The sequence below is a fragment of the Macrosteles quadrilineatus genome, unplaced genomic scaffold, assembly GCF_028750875.1.
Source record: "Macrosteles quadrilineatus isolate MER2022 unplaced genomic scaffold, UCM_ALF_1.0 Scaffold_9__3_contigs__length_116548681, whole genome shotgun sequence".
Taxonomy (NCBI): Eukaryota; Metazoa; Arthropoda; class Insecta; order Hemiptera; family Cicadellidae; genus Macrosteles; species Macrosteles quadrilineatus.
In genome coordinates this window covers 11,307,955-11,326,836 of record NW_026542602.1, presented here as the reverse complement: position 1 = coordinate 11,326,836, position 18,882 = coordinate 11,307,955, and the positions used below count along the sequence as shown (strand labels likewise).

Sequence of the window (18,882 nt, the reverse complement as noted above, 5' to 3'; positions counted from 1 at the left end):
TGGTTTTCAGTTGTTCATTAATTATTCTGTAAATAAGTTTGACCAATTTAGTACATCATAAAAGTTTCTTCCAGTAAAGTATTCTTTTCATTTCATTCTATTTAACTTGTAACAATAGTATTTTATACATTTTTAACCTCTTTTTATTTTAACTATATGTTTATCTTGTTATTTTTTCTGTGAAGTGGTGAGCGACAAATATGACTCTCCCCACACACAGACGTACAGTCTTTGTGGGGACTTTTTTCCTTTGTACATATGATTGAAGCCACGACTGTAATCTCTGATTTTAATTTTGGAAAAAAATATATTCTTATCTTATCTTATTACATCAAAGTTCCGCTAATCTGATCATATCCTTTTAAAACAAAACCTTCTGTTCGGAAACAAAGGTTACCGCTACTGAGTTTTTAAAATTATAAAAAGCTATGTGTCATGTGTTCTGAAATACTCTTTAGTATTTAGGGTGTCCGGAGAAACCGAAAATACCAGAACTGAAAGTGAATCTAAAGACTGGGTTAACCATCGATGTATAATAACTCCCTGGATTGCGCGCTCAGGTTGAAGTAGAGCTCGAAAAAGGGCCGTCGCAACCTCGCTCTGTCCGCCAGGAGTGGGGATAAAGGCATGACTCACCCTAGTGCCGAGCGTCGCGCCCGCTCTCGCCGAGTATTGCTATGTTAGTTTTGTGGAAATATTCCGAGGATAATTGATTGTAACGAACTTAAGGAGGTTTTAAAAGCAGATATAATTAATCTACGTACTTGCTCACACTTCATAGACTATGTGTCAAAAGTAAATCTCATAAGAAATTTAGTGATATCATGAAAGAGTTAGATTGATTTATATTTGAACATTGGCCAGAAAACAACAATTATTTGATCACATAAGCATGTCATAATTTGCTGCTGTGAGGCCCAATTGTTATTGAGAGACTTTGCAACATTTAAGAATATATATTTTGTTTATATTATAGTATGTTTCTTTTTGTCATACTGTGATTAACGTGTTTGGAAAACATATTATTTTGCTAAATAAAATGAGTGAATAATATTTAATGCCAATATCTCAAATGTATTCATTATTCTCACTGAAGTAAAATAATAACAAAATATTTTCTCAGGTATTAAATAGGCTACTACTATGGAATCCAACATTTATTCTTTGATTCAAAGAATTTTGTTTACTATAGACCACCAGTAAGCATTAAAAAGCATAAACACACGCTTGTAAATTTAGTTACCATTCTTCGTAATGTAAAGACATATTTGATGTAATAAATTGATAATTAAATGCTAGAAACTCAATATCAATCCCGTAAACTGATGCTGAGCCGGCCGAGCTCCTAGCGCCAATGCCGCGCCAAGCGATTTTATGCCTATTTTTTTAATCGCTTAAAAATGATACAAGCAGACTCCGTATCAAAAAAAGCTTCAAATAAAAAACAAAATTCATACTTTAATCTAAAACTTTGCCGCAGGAATTTTTTTCCTGACCAAAAAATAAAAAATTTCCTCGCTTAATACATTTTTCATGTTGGTTATTAATGGTGTTAAAAAAACAATCATCAGTTTTAATTTAGCTAAATAAATTTTAAAAAATACGAGGTGTTAGCCCGTCCTACGTACGGGAATTCAGTAGTCAGTTAAAACCGGTTAGTTTTCACATATGAAGACAAAGTTTCTTGCAGTTTTAATGCGAAAAATCATATTGTAAACAAATGTTGTATGACCAAATATGTTTTTCTTCCATCTAGGCCTATCCGATTTGCATTTTAAATCCGATAATTTTACAATAAAACAGCAATTCTGCAATTTTTACGATGTGAAAAGCGTGTAAGTGAGATTTGCAGCCGATTCGCACAGACGCACACTAAGTAGCCTACAGTAGAGAGAGTAATAGCACAGAAAACGTAACGTTTTCTGTGGTAATAGTCAATTGATTAGTGTATAGACCTAGTCAACGATACCACCTTCCATAGCATACCTGCCTCTTCCATAATTATTATCATCACAATACAACAACTATACATAATTTTCAGTAGGTCTGAATAGAAACAACCCAAAATAAAATGACAATATCCAATAAAATTCACAGTACACATAATTTAACTTTGGTGTCCTAACATTAAAACTAATCGTCACACCTATCCTTTATATCAATTTCACTGCATTAATTGCTAAATAAATAAGCGTAAACAAAGAAAAGTAAAAACAATAACAGTTTGTTTTGAAACAGCTGTTTGGTTCAAATAACATTCATTTGAAAAAAAGAACTGGTCACATGTAGCAGGAATATAAAAAGTAAACACGCTAGTAAAGCTAATGACGTAATTGTCAATGTTTATTATCCATACCGTTATCAGTTCTATCCTTGATAATTACCCACCCTCATTGAATAAATGTACGTCGTAATTACGCATATTAGGTAGTTAATTTAAACTACATATATTTAGTTGAAATAAAAGTGATATTTTCGCGTTTGGGGGCGCTGATGTAGGCGCCCCTAAACGTAACCACAACCCCACAACTGAACACGATTTCATAAAAGGATGATTTGTCTAATTGCAGTATCCTAGGTATATGTTGACGTTGTGTTCAATCTATGTCATCCATCTGTTTATCTTATAAAACCCGGCTAAGGTTGTGGTGGTAATTTAAAATCATGATTCCTGATTATTCTTGATCTTCTTTTTATGGCATCAATATTTCCGGGCCTAATCCAAACAAAGTTAGTCTAAAGCAGACAAACATTAATTGTAAAAAAAAGCTACCATGAAGAATTAAAAAATGTAAACATTGTTATTTTTCTAATCTTTCCTTGAAAAGTGTAGCAGTAAAATAATTTGCATTTATCCTTTTTTATTAAGACTCGTGTTCAGAGTTTCGATTTGCCCTGTGGTTTAATTAATTTTGGTTAAAACTGTGAATTAAACTGTGGTATAATTATCTCTACTAATCTTACTTATTTCCTATAATCAGTGACAAAATAAGAGTAAATAAAATAACCTCATAGTTCCATAGTTTATATTTAACCAGCTGTTAGTTAAAACAAATTATATTGCTCTAAGACAAATCGAAGATTACAAAGATTGCTTTAAAAATAATTTGAACATCCTAGTATTTTACTATGTATATTTAATTAATCTGTCATCCTCTTACAGGAGAATTGAACATATCAATGATTAGCATTACACATAAGGTAAATGCACCAGTAGCTGACAGTGCTCCAGAAGCTGACAGTTTGAGTTTTTTTACATTATAATGTGGTCACTTAAAGATATTGACAAATGATTGCATTGTTAGAAGAACATACCCTAGTGGAAGAATCACTAAGCAATCATTAAAAAAAAATTTAGTGATACGTAGTGAGATTTGGGACGAGTAAAAATCACTAGAAATCAATCACTAAAATCAATAGCGCAACTTAGTGATACCATTAGAAATTTTTAATGATATCACTAAACATGTTAATGGTATGTACTGATATCACTAGGCAATTTTAATGATATCACTAAAAATTTTAATGGTGTGTACTGATATCACTAGACAATTTTAATGATATCACTAGACAATTTTAATGATATCACTAAATATTTTAATAGTGTTTACTGATATCACTAGGCAATTTTAATGATATCACTAAACATTTTAATGGTGTGTACTGATATCACTAGACAATTTTAATGATATCACTAAACCTTTAAATGATGTGTACTGGTATAACTTGTTATTTTTGATGATATTTAGTGATATAACTAAATACTTTTAATGATAATTAGTTATAACACTTTGTGTTTTGTTATACAGCTTAACAAGTTTACTGACCTTTGGTGATGACACTTCATGTTTCTAACGAAATCACTAGAAACCCCTATTGAAATTTAGTTAGCTAGATAAATTCTAAAAGGTGGAAAACAAAATAGACATAAAAACAAATAATAGTTTATTATTTTTAAATTTACATTGAGCTAACTATACAATTTTAACTTCAGTTCACTTAAACATAACAATAAGACAATGACTAACTTTCAATAAATTAACACACATTTCAAGACATTAGTGGATTTTGGAACTTGCAACATATACGGCACTTCAGCTGCTTCAGATCCCTTAAAAAGGAAATGCAAATTAAAGTTTATTATTTTTAAATTGTGCATTGAGCAAATAAATCCTTAGACAATCATTGCTTCTTTAAAAAACCACATATTCCTAAAGTTCTAAGATAATATTATATAGAATACCAACATTGGAATCACAAATAATATTTTATACTTACATAGATACCCTAGTTAAACTAAACAGAATTTATTCATAGTTTACTATTTTAAAATTGTACACTATTCAATTAGTTTTACAATTTAAACTTTAGGACTCTTTTATACTATAGTAGTACATTTAAACAAAACAGCACAAAATGGTTTCAAATGGTAAAAATACTTACTTTTAACCCAAGCTGGATTTGAGAGCTTGAAATATAATTTTTAAATCATGTCAGTAATTAAGAGACGTAAAAAGAGCAAGACCTCATACCTAAACCTAAACTTGTAATTTCAAATGAGTGGTTAATTAACAAAACTGAAATTAATTTAAAAAAAAAACTAGCAATGAAAAACAAAAATGCAATATTTTTACATCTTACAACAAGCCATGAATTAAATATTAACTCATCAACAACAATGCAAAAGAAATGTTATAACCTATATATCCAAAGAGGAACATGTTACGAGGGTTGTGTTTTAAGTTAGGGATTTTTATTGTGTATAGCTTCATAGTTCATCACAACAAGGCACCTTGCCGCTTAAGCCTGATTTACATTGGTCGAGTAAAAGAGCGATTAGACAGGCGAGTCAGTACTCTACCGTCAACTTGACCAGTGAAGACAATTTCACGAGTCGATTGACAAGCGAGACGAGTGCCAGACCCAGCTGGCGGACAAGTCGAGTAGTTTTGGCCAGGAGACAGCCACTCGACCAATTTCGAGCACTTGCCCTTCCCCCACCACTCTCAGTCTGCTGTCTCAAGTCGCATTTTAGCAATCTTATACATGTTTTTGTTAGTGTTACAAGTCAGGAGCCCCGCGCAACAATAGCCAGGCGCCGTCTCAAAAGGGTTGTTTGTTTACACGGGTTTCTCCTAGCGCACCACTGATAGACAATAGACCCATGTCAACGTACTACCTCAATAGGGGCCCTAGAACCTTCTACACTTCTACGGCGTAAACACCTTTGTCTAGGCTACCAGGGGTCTCCAGAATGTTCCACGGTAAATTTATATAAGGGACCGTCTTCCGGCACACGGCAGTTGAGTTGAGTTGAGCCTTCCGAGAATCGTCGCGGCAAGCGCCCGTCGGTGTTAGTGACCAGTGCTAGTGCTAGTGGCAGTAACAGTGTAGATACAGTGTAGTGACACTAGTGACAGTGTAGTGACAGTGTTGTGACAGAAGTAGTGATAATTCCTGTAAAGGCTAGCTGTAAGTAGAAACATTGTAAATTAGAATAGGCTTTAGCTAGGTTTAGATAGGGTTAGTTAGGTGTTAGGTAATTCTAATATCTGTAAATATAGAGTAATTAGTGTAAATAAATAGTTATTATAAAATCGCCAAGTTTTATTTGTAAAGAACCCGTTAAGCCCGCAACAATTGGTGTCAGAAGTGGGATTATTTTGGCGATTTTAATTGTAAAATATTGAGTTTAATTTTAGTTGTATTAGATATTTTAGTAAGATTCAGGGTCTTCGTTACATAGTAGTAATTTGTGTCGTAAATTTGTTTACAAAGAAAAAAATCATTTATTGTAAAATTATTTTAATTGTTTGGCATAAAAATGGCTTTCAAAGGTGTGAAACTTGATGAGTTAAAAGTAGCTGATCTTAGGAGAGAATTAGAAGAACGAGATCTTGATACTAGTGGAACTAAATCAGCCCTTCAGGCACGCCTTAAACAAGCTTTAATTGATGCAGGTGAAGACCCAGATCACGTTTTATTTGAGACATCTGATATCAATAAAATGCTTAAAAACTTAGAGTCAAAGATGTCAGAAAATAGCAAAACATTAGAGTCTTTGTCAGAAAATAGCAAAACATTAGAGTCAAAAATTTCAGAAAATAGTAAAACACTAGAATCAAAAATGTCAGAAACTAGTAAAACGTTAGAAAGCCTAGAAGCTAATATTGAGGCAAAAATGTCAGAAAATAACAAAAACTTAGAAGCTAGCATTGAGACAAAAATGTCAAATGTAGAATCAAAAATGCTGAACAAATTAGGTGAATATTCTAGCAAAGTTGATGGTTTAGAAAGTAGGATAAATGAAATTGATGAGAAAGTTAACTGTATAGAAAAGAATCTAGAAGATAGGTTAGTTGATAAGCTTAGGCAGGAGATGGCTGCATCGGGGAGCTTCACACCTTCGTCATCAGCTAGCACTGACGAACTTCGGCAGGATAACGCCCCAGAAACGATCTCCAAGCCAGCGCCCACCATTGCTGCCGCTGTCCCTCAGAACATCGTTCCTCATTTCGATGGCAAAACCCCCTGGGAGGACTACATGCTTCTCTTCGAGACAGCGGCTATGGTCCATGGGTGGACAGAGGAGACAAAGGCTTCAGCACTGTGCCTTGCACTAAGGGGCGATGCGTTAGCAGTTCTGCATGCTATGCCAATGGCGGAGCGGAAGAATTTCCCAGAACTAGTGAGGAGATTGGACATGCGCTTTGGGCATCGACACATGGACCAGCTTTACCGATCTCAACTGCGGAACCGGATCCAGAAACCCAGCGAGTCACTTCAGGAGTTTGAAGCCGACATTGCTCGCCTGGTGAGAAACGCCTATCCATCGGTCACGGATGATGTCTACGAGAGTTTGGCGGTGGATAAATTCCTCGACGGTCTACGTGAACCTGAGACTCAACAGGCAGTGAAGCTCGCCAGACCAAAGACCCTGAGTGACGCACTGACACAGGCACTGGAGTTCGAGGCTGTACGGCAGTCGGTGAGAGGTCAGGCCCGAGTCCGTGTGGCAGACGCAGAAACTACATCTCCACTTGACATCGAGGAGCTGGTGAAAAGAGTTCTGGAGGCGCTAAAAACACGTCGCCGGCAGATACGCTGTTGGAGCTGTGGACAGATGGGACATCCCAGGAGTAAATGTCCTTCAACCATATCAGAACCGGAACAGGAAAACTAAGGAGGGTTGATGGAAAGGGGCAACCGTCAGCCCGCGATTTGAAAGCCCCGAGGAAAAGTGTTAAAGTTGCTTCACTTGGAAGTCAGTCAAGCAGTTTCTACATAGATGGAAAGGTGAACGGGCGTCTCCAAAGCTGTCTTCTGGACACCGGGGCGACTATGACCATCCTGAATCCCAACACTGTGTCGACTGAAGATATTTCACCAACATTATGGTCTCTACGTACAGCTACAGGTCAGCTGGCTCAGGTCTATGGGCAGACGGTTGCTACCTTCCACATCGGCGGCTGCGTATTTAAACATTGCGCACTAGTTGCCGACATAGACGAGGACGTGATTTTAGGAACCGACATAATGGTGAAGTACGGACTGAAGTTGGACATGACAAAAGGACTAGTGACTCTCGGAGACGAAGATGTCATACTTCGGCGTGGGAAGGATATCGCTGCACGCGTACTTCTACTGGAAGACACAACGCTACCAGCACGCAGCCAAGTCATCGTCCGAACTACTGTCGAAGGAGATTGGACTAGTGGGCAAAGTGTTCTTCTGGAGCCAGGAAGTGACAGTGAATCCCAGCTTGGACGCGGTGTCTTTGTCGCCAGATCCTTATTTAACTTAGGACACGAAAATCCGGTGCGACTGATGAACTTGAATGGTTTCCCTGTGGCGATAAAAAGAGGAGTGAAGATCGGAACGTGCGTGGCTGTTAACTCAGTGGTACGTCAACTAAAATCATGTCCACCATCCCCAAATGGATTGCCGAAGGAGTTGGAAAATTTCGTGGAGAGCACCTGTCAGGATCTGACGCGTCTACAAAGTGCGAAAATAAGGGACTTCATTACCAGATGGCAAGATGTCTTCGAATACGGAAGCGGACCTAGAGGAAGAACAAACATAGTACAGCACAAGATAGACACCGGAGATGCAAAACCCATACGTCAGGCTCCTAGACGACTCCCGCTAGCAAAACGTGACGAAGCTGAGAAAATCATAAAAGAGATGGAAGCGGATGGTGTCATCGAGCCTTCTAGCAGCCCTTGGGTGTCACCTGTGGTACTAGTGAAGAAGAAGGACGGCTCAACAAGATTTTGCGTAGACTATCGCCTTCTCAACAATGTCACCAAGAAAGACAGTTACCCTCTCCCCAGGATTGATGACACACTCGACACTCTGGGAGGATGTCAAATATTCTCTACTTTAGATCTCAGAAGTGGCTACTGGCAGGTCGGGCTCGCTCCTGAGGACAAGGAGAAGACAGCGTTCTCTATTGGGACAGGACTTTGGCAATTCACTGTGCTGCCTTTTGGACTTTGTAACGCCCCTGCTACTTTTGAAAGGCTTATGGAGAACGTCCTCAGGGGATTGTCATGGGAGACATGCCTGGTTTACTTGGATGACATTATCGTCCTAGGCAAATCCTTCGAAGACCACCTGAAGAACCTGGAGAATGTCTTCATGCGACTGCGGATGGCTAATCTGAAGTTGAACCCAAAGAAGTGCAACTTATTCCGCAAACAGGTCAATTACCTCGGCCATGTCGTATCAGACAAGGGAGTGTCTGTAGATCCGGAGAAGATCAGAGCTATCACCGATTGGCCAATACCACAGGATAAACACCAAGTTAGAAGCTTCCTTGGGCTGTGCGCTTACTACAGGAAATTTGTTAAGGGATTCGCTAATATTGCCAAACCGCTAACTAAGTTGACCGAAGACAAGAGGACCTTTGTTTGGGATAACGACTGCGAGAAAGCTTTCGAAGAGCTGAAGACTAAATTATGCAGTGCACCCATATTGAGCTACCCACGATCAGACGGAAAGTTCATACTAGACACGGACGCCAGCAATACAGCCATTGGAGGAGTCCTTTCCCAGCTTCAAGATGGAGAAGAACATGTGATCGGATACTTCAGTAAGGTCCTGTCAGCGCCTGAGCGTAATTACTGTGTCACCAGGAGAGAGCTTCTCGCAGTGGTTAAGTCTATAGAACACTTTCATAAGTACCTGTATGGAAGAAGGTTTCTCCTGAGAACCGACCATGCCGCACTGATGTGGTTGCTAAGATTCAAGTCTCCTGAAGGACAGGTTGCGAGATGGTTGGAAAGGTTACAGGAGTATGACTTCGAATCAGTCCATCGTGCGGGACCGAGCCACAGGAATGCGGATGCACTTTCAAGAAGACCATGTGGAGACACCTGCATGCACTGCTCACGCAAGGAAGACAAAAGTGCACCAGTTCATCGCGTGACCGCCGTTGACGACGAATGGGACAGTAAGAAACTGTCAGAGGACCAGAAGGAAGACCCAGACCTAAGACACGTCATGCAGTGGAAGATGGAAAATAAAGGGAGACCGTCGTGGCAGGATATTGCTCCATTGTCTAAGAACGTCAAGACCTACTGGGCGCAGTGGAACTCGATTTTAATGGAAGAAGGAGTTTTGAAGCGAGTCGTCGAATCGGAGGAAGGGGGGCACCGAAAACTCCAAATAATAATTCCAAGGAAGAGGGTTCCTGAAGTGCTAAGGGAAGTGCACGATGGAATTTCTGGAGGCCATCTAGGGGTACATCGTACACTGGTGAAAGTAAGGGAGCGCTTCTACTGGGCTAATCAGAAAGATGACGTCATAGACTGGTGCAGAAGATGTGTGACCTGCGCAGCATCAAATGGCCCTGTCAACAAACGAAAAGCACCAATGAGGAAATACAACGTAGGTGCCCCGTTTGAGCGCATTGCCATTGACGTAGCAGGACCATTCCCCATGTCCGATGCTGGAAATAGATTTATTTTAGTTGCAATGGATTACTTCAGCAAATGGGTAGAGGCCTATGCATTGCCTAACCAGGAAGCAGTAACAGTTGCAGATATATTAATCAAGGAATTGGTGAGCAGATTTGGAGTGCCGCTCGAACTTCATTCTGACCAAGGAAGAAATTTTGAGTCAGCAGTATTCTCCAGAATGTGTGAAGTTCTTGGTATCCGGAAGACTCGAACAACACCTCTGCACCCACAGTCAGATGGCATGGTGGAACGCATGAACAGGACGATGGGAAGATATCTGTCAAAAGTTGTCTCCGAACATCAGCGGGACTGGGACCAATACCTGCACCTGTTCCTACTTGCTTATAGGAGTTCTGTCAACGAAACCACCGGCCAAACTCCAGCCAACGTAGTTTTCGGGCGAGAGCTACGTCTTCCATGCGATCTGCAGTATGGATTGAAGCCGGATGAATGTGTGGTTGGCGAGGACTACGTATCGGATCTGCGGAAGAGGATGGACGAGATACATGAGAAAGTTCGTCGCAACATATCTGGAGCAAGTGACAGGATGAAGGAGAGGTACGACGTGAAGGCCGAGAAAGGAGGGTTCACACCTGGTGATCTCGTGTGGCTACATAATCCCCGAAGGCGTCGTGGTTATTCACCTAAACTCCAGAACTCATGGGAAGGACCCTATGAAGTTATTTCCCGTTTAAATGACGTCATCTACAGGATTAAGAAACAACCAAATGGCAAACCAAAAATAGTTCATTTTAACAGGCTTGCACCCTACAAAGGAGATCACGGCCAACAAGTTCGGAACCTCTCAACCGAGCCAAGAAACGTCGTGCCTGAGAGACATGGAAATGAGGGACTGAGGTTGTTATACAAGGACCTCTTCACCTTGCCAGTGGAATATGCCTTGGCACACTGCGTAGCAGAAAACCTGAGAGCGTCGCGAGGTATAGCCACAGTCTTCAGGAAAAAGTTTGGAGGGATCGAAGATCTTGAGCGTCAGAGCCCCGCCATTGGCACAACCCTTCACCTGAAGCGCAATGGACAGCATTTGTTCTACCTCGTTACAAAGGAAACATCTAGCAAGAAGCCGTCCTACGAATCTTTGAAGAAAAGCCTGCAAGACCTGCGAGACAAGCTCCTTCGGATTGGAATCAAAAAGCTGGCTATTCCAAGGCTGGGATGTGGTTATGACGGATTGGAATGGAAGATTGTAAGAAATATGGTGCAGGAACTTTTCGAGGACACTGGCATCGACATTGTGGTCTGCGTATACAACCCATGGGGAACCTCCGGTGGACCAGAAGATCGCAAGCTTCAGGGGAAATCTGTTCTGGGACAGAACAGTCTTAAGGAGGGGGTAGTGTTACAAGTCAGGAGCCCCGCGCAACAATAGCCAGGCGCCGTCTCAAAAGGGTTGTTTGTTTACACGGGTTTCTCCTAGCGCACCACTGATAGACAATAGACCCATGTCAACGTACTACCTCAATAGGGGCCCTAGAACCTTCTACACTTCTACGGCGTAAACACCTTTGTCTAGGCTACCAGGGGTCTCCAGAATGTTCCACGGTAAATTTATATAAGGGACCGTCTTCCGGCACACGGCAGTTGAGTTGAGTTGAGCCTTCCGAGAATCGTCGCGGCAAGCGCCCGTCGGTGTTAGTGACCAGTGCTAGTGCTAGTGGCAGTAACAGTGTAGATACAGTGTAGTGACACTAGTGACAGTGTAGTGACAGTGTTGTGACAGAAGTAGTGATAATTCCTGTAAAGGCTAGCTGTAAGTAGAAACATTGTAAATTAGAATAGGCTTTAGCTAGGTTTAGATAGGGTTAGTTAGGTGTTAGGTAATTCTAATATCTGTAAATATAGAGTAATTAGTGTAAATAAATAGTTATTATAAAATCGCCAAGTTTTATTTGTAAAGAACCCGTTAAGCCCGCAACATTATTTTAAAGTTGATTTAAAAAATATTTTAAAATTAAGTGGACAGAAGAGGAAACATTAAAGTTTGTTGAGTTGTATCGAGATGCAAATTTTTTGTTAAATCTCAAAAGCACTTCTTAGAAAAACAAAGAAATGCCACAAACAGCAATTGACAACCTTGTAAAAGATATGGGAAGTAATTGGTTTGGTGTAAGTACAAGAAGCGAAGCAAAGAATTAAAAACACAAGGTCATCATTGAATTAAGAACAACTAATGATGATTTTAAAATCTGCCCAATTCCCTATTCATTTTTTTCTTTCACCAATGCATCAACTTCCTTTACCAACAAATTGTACACCCTTTTCAAGCATTTTTGAAATGTAACACCTATATTACGGAGCATTTACATATAATTTACACAATAACTGTACTTGTAATCATCAAAACTTAAGTCGTCAACTCAGCCGAATTAACTTTACTAATGTAAACCCACTTTTCTAAAACATGACAAGTAAGAATAGCCGAGCCATTTCGGCCGAGCTTACTCGACCAATGTAAACCAATGTCTTCCCTCCCTCTGGATCCGCCATTGTGAAGCAAGAGGTTTGACAATGAAACTGCGGTTTCAAAACTGGCCGCCATCAGTTCTGCGTTTATAAATGAGCCTAGACGCAAGTTTTTTTTTTTTGGGCGCAAGCAACAGAAAATATTTTCTGAATCTATAGAATCCTCCTCACTCTTGGTTCCCTCCCTCATGACTCATCACTGCCACTGCTTACATATGTCACTACTTGATCCACCTTAAATCTTTATTTGTAATTAATTATCAATGTCATTTTTCTCATTACTCACCAATGTCAGTTCTCTTTGCTCGAGTGAGAAACATATTATCAGTTGGTTAGTGAACTAAATTTACTGTCATGTTTTTGTTTATAATTTTATTTTTATTAAACGAGATATTTTATTTTTACATTCACACACTGTTTGTGTGAAATGAGCAAAAGACCAAGTTTAGCAGTGGGTTTATAAAGAGAGTGGAAAAAAGCTTTTGGGCAGTGAAAATATGTTAAAAAAAGCCTAAAATAAGTAGCCTATTTAATTTTTTATGAATTAAAAACTGTGCCTGCAGGAACTGTCGGATTAGGTCAACACTTTAACAGACTAAACCAAACCATTTAAAATCTTGTGTACAGAGAGTGATGTAACTCTAAAAATGAACTTTGACGATGTCATTAACGAGTGTGCCAAAAAAATGTAGAAAATACCCCCGCCGCAGCAAACCTGCCGTCTAAGCGAATTTCCATTTGGCTGAATTGATTTTCAATTGGTCTATTTAAATAACATTAGGTTTAACGAGTACCTAGGTTTGCTGCTACAAGGAAACTAATAAATAGTGTGTTTTAAGTAAAATAATTATTGCTTAGTATAAAATGAATATATTTGCCAAGTTTGATCAAAAGATATCCATAAACAAGCAAACTACAACATTTTACAATATTCTCCATAAGAATAACATGGGAATTTTAAATTTAAATTTTTTTTTGTTTTCTCCGTAACCAATAACCGTACAAAAACACTTTGATATACTGAATTGTTTGTTTTTTTAAGCTCTTTAAGAAGGTTTAGAGAAAAATTGGAAAATTTTGTGTTTTGAGGGTCAAAAGTGAGAAAAACCAATTTTTACCCCATAAAACCCCCCATAAAATCCTGTTCCCATGGTCCGATCATGCTGGATCGCGAACTCATTCAAGTTTATCCCGCCTTACACCTTCAAACCAAATTTCATCAAAATCGGATAAAAATTACTCAAGTTATCGTGTTCACGGACACATATATATATAAATCTATATATATATATATATATCTATATATATATATATATATATATATACATATATAAAAATTTGAACGAATGGTGTTTTTGGCCTCTGGGGACATCAAAATGAAAAAGTAAATCGGTCCCGGGCCTAAGTCTTACCATGAGACCTACGGTAATAGCTACTTCCCTATAGGGAAATTCGCTAAAACCAGTCAAGTTAAGTGTTGAGTGTTTAGCTTTATAAATGTTTGTAGGTTAGGCCTAGTTACATCTTAAATTTAAAAAAATATTACTTGAACAGTTCTATTTTTTAACTTAATCGATTTGACTTGAAACGTACTATTGGAAATATAAATATGAATGAAGCCTAAGTAAATATGAATGAGGCCTAAGTAATTGATAAACCTATTGTATTTAATTCATGATTTATGTTTTATTTTACTTGAGGTAAATTTTATTAACAATCAAAAGTAAACAAAATAAAACGATGAGAGTGCAAATCGTAAAATGCCTACTGAACAGTTAACTTACCAAAAACTTAATTGTTTAACCCAAACTAGAATTTCTTTGTAAATTTCTAAAAAATGCTAGAGTTATAGTATACTTATATTTTGTCCGAAAAGTGTTATGCCTGACACGGGGGCTAAATCTAGTGTGCGAGAAAAATCGATAAAAATCAAATGTTTCATCTCAAAAGTGCTAAGGAACTATGTATCAGGCCTCAATCGTATGAGGACTGAAAAGAAACCATCGCTGTTTCGAAACAACAACCGAGTCAACCGATATGCCCATTATTTATACTCACACGATCAAAAGTCACACCGGCACGATACATCGCATAGCATATTCGGATGAAACACGAACAACGATATATCGTTCCATAGTACTCTTCGGGAAAAAGATGGACAATGATATATCCCGCATAGCACTGAAAGAGTTAATCAGGCCCGTTTTGGACCCTCTAAGCACCCTAGGCACAACTAATAGTCTTAGCGCCCATTTGCAATATATATTACAGGGTGTCCACCGACCAGGAAATCCAGGAATGATGTGTGACTTTTTTTAACCGAGAATTATGCGTTAATTTTGTAGTTATAGCTGGAATTTTCAATTTTCCCTGATTTCACATGCAAATACAATCACCAATTTGTTTTATTTTTCAATTCTTGGCGCCCCCCAAAAAAGCCATTTACCTCGCGCCCTAGGCAAGTGCCTACCGTGCCTATCCGGTTAATCGGCAATCGGCCCTGAGTTAAGTTATTAATGGCTAGCCATATAACAAGTCACAAGCAAGGTAAGCTGCTTGTAAACTTAACCTAATTTACTCCCAATATGTTGCTTAGCCTAAAGCTTTTCAAGATCAAATATAGGTTTCTCCACAGAACAACAGTAAAATAAATTAGCATTTGTGATAACTTAGTTTGTATTTTACTTACGGTACTTGCTTTTTATCTAACTTCTCGCAAGGCCTATAGGCTAGTTCCCTCGTCAGCATCAACGGCAAACTTGGTGTTTGTGCACCTTGTTCTTGTTTTGTCTATCTTCTCCTCCATCTCTTCTTCTGTGTCTAGAAAAATAATCACCTTATTTGGCGTACATATTTTGATATTTAATAGCCATTAATGGCGGGAGATGCTGGTTCATACCTACCTATAGACCAATCACCTTGCCTGCAGATGTTTTAAATGTCTAAGTACAATAAGTTCAATAGCAGGTAAGTTAACTAAAGAAAAATAAGTTACTCAGAAGCAATTTATGTCCCTGAGATAGGCTAGGTCCAGGCATGTCAAATTTTATGATTAAAAGGCCAGTCAAAACAAAACTTTATGACTTCCTTAGAAAAACTACCTTTCAAATCAATTAAATCATTGTCTGCTTGGTAGGCCTGCTTATACAATAGCCGAATAACAGAAAAATCTATCTTAAAAGGCAAAAACTTAGGAAATACACATTCATTCTTAGCATTGATGGTTACAGGCTAACTTAGTTGTTCCTCTGGCCGGAGCTATCCTCAGGCTTAGCCTCTATTGTGAGTCAAATTGTATAACTCACCGTAACCTAGGCTTTAGTGATGTGATGAGTCGAGTTGACTCCAGTCAACTCATCCATAACTTAACTCGAGCTCGAGAGTTTATGCCTAACTTACTGCCAGCCAGAACAATGCGGAGCGAGTAGACCAAAGACACAAACTCGTACCGAGAAAGCCAAAACTGCACCAACTCGGAACGTAATGCGTCGACTCAACTCGTTAACTCCCAAAACTTAACTTAAACGCTATTGGCTCAAAGTGAGTCAAAAACGAATTTGAACAGAGAAAACCGAACCTGCCCAAACCTAAAACTAATGTAACGAGTTGACTCAACTCGTCGACTTCCAAAACCTAAACGCTTAAACAAACTTGTACGGAAAAAAACTAACCTACACGAACTTGGAATGTAGGTAACAAGTTTACTCACAAAACTTAAACACTATTGGCTCAAAGGGGAATGCAGTAAGAAACGAACTTATGCTGAGAAAGCCGAACCTATATGAACTCGTAGCGTAGTTAATGAGTTGACTCGCAAAACTTAAACGATAAGCTATTGGCTAAATGCGATTCGAGCCGACTCGCCAAACTATATTACTAAACTTATAATAACTGATAATTGTTACGCTGCGAGTTGGCCCGAACTGGCTAAACTTCAGTTTACGTCTTACATTTACTCACATATTGCAGTAAATGTAGAACGTTAACTAACTTAAAATGCAACACCCGAACTCACCTGTGTTGGCTGAGGTTTCACAATGGCACCAAGTTGATTGCGTCTGACTCAATTCAAAACTCTAAGTAATGTAGTTGACATAGTCATGAGTCCTTATAGAAAACATAACGAAAACACCTGTTTCAAGAAACGTCAACATTCAAACTGATAAATGAGCCAGATGACATGGATCCAGCAGCCGTCAGACATTTAAACTCCTAAAGTTGAATTTACTTCTTATATGAAGTTTAAACGTAGGCCTATTTGACCAGCAATATTTTTGATATTGGTGAGAAAAATTAAGAATCGCGGTATTTGGGCGAGTCACGGTACCTACCTAACTTATTTGACAAATTAACTTACCTTCGTCATGAGTCGATTTGACTCGAGTCAAGAAATACCTACGCGAGTCGTCACTTCGGACACTACTAGGCCTAGCCTAGAGGCCTACTTAAAAGCCTAGGCTAGGCCCATTTTACCTAGCAAAAGGTGTATGCTGATTAGGCCTTGTGTCATTTAGGCCCACTCCACTTCTAGCCTAGGCTAGTAACTTATACTAAAGTTAAAACAATTGGCTAACAAAATTAAGTAGCCTATGCTAACTTATTTGAGAATGAGTAGCCTACATCTAGCCTATTTGAGAGAAAGGCACCTGTTAAGGTGTGATCCAAACTAAAGCGATTCTCGCCTAACTTAAGGTCTGGATAATAATTAATCATAGGCCTAGCCTGAAGATATTTAACTTACCTGCAAGTACGGAAGGAGTCCCCCACAAAAAATATGAAGCGTTTCAGAGGAGAACAAGCGAAGCCCTGGCTGTAAAATGGAGAAAACCATACTCCCAAATTATCGGATGGTTGAGAATCCAAAGCCAGCTTTCCATCATTCGAGCAGTTTCGCTTAGGCTACGGGGAACTAGACGTAAAATTCAAAGCATTCAATTTGAAGATGGTGCCGCAATTCCCCCATTGTTTTATTGAGCTTACATTTTATTTTTTATACATCCCAAGTAGCTAGTATTTTAAAATTAAAATCTTTTCTATGTAATTTTGTAAATATACTATTGCTTATTATGTATAGTAGGAATGGTGCAAACTATCGCTTTCGTTTCGTAGTCCGTAATGGCGGAAGAGGAAGGGAACGCACTACGCAGGGGTAGGACAGACAACAGAACTAGAATCCAAACCGAACCCATAGAGAAATTAAATTATCTATGTGACAGAAATATAATTAATTATACATTTTTTATTGACTTTTATAGTCATTTTGCACTGCGTGTATATTTTGCATAGCGTGTATGTTTTGCATAGCGTGTTTTTGTATGCACTAAATAAAAATATAGGCTACATGTTGAAATTATAGATGCAATTACCCATCGATCTCTATTATTACTACCGGTACACCACATTATTTTAACATGTATATAGTCTACTTTAATAGTATGATCTTAAGAGTTGTAAGACAAAATTTATGTTTTAATTAGTAATTATTACTCTACGTATTTGACTTTTTTGACTATTTTGTTTAATGCCTGAATGTTTTATGTACTTCATTATCTCTCACTTGTGTTTTTGCAACATGTAATCCACTTTTTGACGTATCCATATGCATTACATGCATAATTTTAACATGTTTAAATTAGATATAAACGTATTGTGTATTACCAAATTTGTGTTGTTTTTAGAGCGTAAAAAAACATGCTGAGCAAAATATACATGCAGTGCAAAATGACTATAAAAAGTCAATAAATAATGTATAATTAATTATATTTCCGTGACTTAGATAATTTAATTCCTCTATGGGTTTGTATTCTAGATCTGTTGTCTTTCCGGTTCCTGCGTTCCCCTCCTCTTTCTTCATTACGGATGACGAAAGCACTATAGTTTGCGCAAATCGTAAATTGATATTTTTAGGGAACTATACTAATATGGACTTGCAGTTGAAGAATAACCACTTTTCAAATTACAGTATTAAAATAAAACCACTTCCCAGTACACCTACCAAAATACGTTTTAATAGACTACTATTGTTCCTCTATGCACTGTAACAGTCCTCTTTGCAACTCAGCTGTGCTCCATTCAATCCAGTAGCGGCTAGCCCATAAGGACTCTCGGACGCCGCCCTCCCAACAATACAGAAATCAATATTTTTTTTATTTATGTAATAAAAAAATAATATGTCGTAATTAAAATTAAATTACAATTACTTACGACTACTTAATCAATATGATAATAATATGAAATGAAATAGTTTTAAATTTTGAATCCAGTAATGACTGTTTTGCGATAGTCGCTTTCATAATGTGGATTGCGGACGGCGGCAACCTCCGTCCCAAACTCAATGCATGTAGTCTTATGGTAGAAACACCTAACAGCGCTGAGGGTGCCGTGACGTCATTCCAATGCTTTACATAGGGACTCTGGGGCAGAGTCCAAAGCTGCG

General features: G+C 38.3%; 1 protein-coding gene and 1 long non-coding RNA gene across 2 annotated transcripts in view; both read right to left on the bottom strand.

Moving 5' to 3' along the window:
* The window catches only part of LOC129004494 (uncharacterized), a 54,392-nt gene that overhangs the window by 17,691 nt on the left and 17,819 nt on the right, over positions 1-18,882 (bottom strand). The window lies entirely within an intron of this gene.
* On the bottom strand, positions 4,001-17,552 carry LOC129004495 (uncharacterized). The gene is made up of 3 exons (XR_008491723.1): positions 17,188-17,552; positions 15,136-15,266; positions 4,001-4,111 (listed from the first exon to the last, which is right to left on the bottom strand). It is a non-coding gene; the product is annotated as an uncharacterized LOC129004495 (long non-coding RNA).